A 1,591-nucleotide genomic window follows, 5' to 3' on the forward strand; every position below is an offset into this window, starting at 1 on the left:
CAGGGCCAGTTATAGGCGGAAGTGTGAGGGCACAACCGAAGTTTGATTTTATAGGAAAACAAACGTGCAAGAGAAAAACTTTATTTTACAAACTTCTCTCTTAAAAAAAACCAAAATCAAAACTCATATATTGTTTCCCTTATGGCTATGATATTAATGAAATAAAATGAACTCTTCTTGCTCAGGGCAAATATGTATTTGAACTTCATAATCATTTCTGATGAATTTTCCTAACTTCTGAGCAACTGGTCACCTGGCTACAGAGCCTGCCCTCTGCTCCCTGTCCCTGCATCGGGACTTCCTGTCCTTTGTGCTCCTGTTTGTGCCAGTTCAATTAAATGTGGACACAGAATCTACCTTCCTTTTCTAAAGAGCAGAAATAAGATTACAGCTTTAGTATGTCCTCGAAGTGTCGAGGGTAGAGGAAGGGAGTCATCGGTTAATGCTGCCCCTTGGGGCCACTCTTGGAACTCACAGAAATGAGTGCAGAGCCTTAAAGGGTTTCCTGTCTGCTTGCAGCCTCCAGCCACTGCATAATCTCTTCAGAATCTTGGGCAAATCTTCTTACCTGGGTGGCAGGTGCTCACACATCTGGCCTTAAAAAGGAGGGAAAAGAGTCCTCCTGAATCAGGTTTTATGGTTCACCCTCGAATCTTCATTTCATGTCCCAAGGTTCCTTCTTCCAAGACTGAGGTTCATTCTCATTTCTTTCAGAAGAAGTCTCATTACTCCACCCACAGGGCAAGGCCTGGCCTCAGGGTTTCCCCCAAATAATCCAACCACACCCACACACTTGGGTGGTATCCTCTGGAATGATTCTGGAGGAGCTAAGGAAATTTTGTCCCCAGAATATAACTCCTTGGTATAAAGAATATTTCTAATTAAAGACCATTCACTATCAGGAAGCAATGAAAGAGGCCTTACCTCTCTCTACATAAAACCTGAGTAACCTGATTGGAAATCAAAAGGGGTGCTGACTTAGTATCACACGCTAATAGACCTGGCCCCAGGGTCATCTGAAGCACGGATACCTGTCTCTCAGATTAATCTACAAATCCATCTGTTTCCACCCATCTATACACACACACCCCAGCAACCACTTGCTGCATCTATACTTCCCATATTCTCCCTGCCTCTTTTCCAAAAAGCATCATCACTGAGACTTTGGGTAATCATTCTTGTGGTTCCCTCCATGACCATGGAATTTGGAAATAAACCTTTCTCTTATTAATCTACCATACTTGTGAGTTGATCTTTCAGCAAACTAAACAAGGGAAAAAGGGCAGGTTTCCCTGTGATCCCTACAGTTCAATGTAGTTGGCAGGATCTCAAAGCCTGTCTGCTCTCCCAAAAGCTGCAGCGGGAAGATTGGAACTCCATCCAGGCTGCAAGTGGTGAGATGCTGTACTTGCCAGTCCTACTCCCAGTTTTCCTTTCTGTGGGCTCTGGTTGAGCAGATGGTAAAAGATCTTTGTCCTTTCCATATTTAAGATTAATGAGAAAAACATTTTTGTTGGCGACTAGTCTTGCAAGTGACTCTGGGATTGGTCTATTTTAGGTACTCTGTGGTGTGTGAATATTCTTTTTTTTT

Source organism: Otolemur garnettii, unplaced genomic scaffold (genome assembly GCF_000181295.1).
Source record: "Otolemur garnettii isolate 467f Iridium unplaced genomic scaffold, OtoGar3 scaffold00111, whole genome shotgun sequence".
Classification (NCBI taxonomy): Eukaryota; Metazoa; Chordata; class Mammalia; order Primates; family Galagidae; genus Otolemur; species Otolemur garnettii.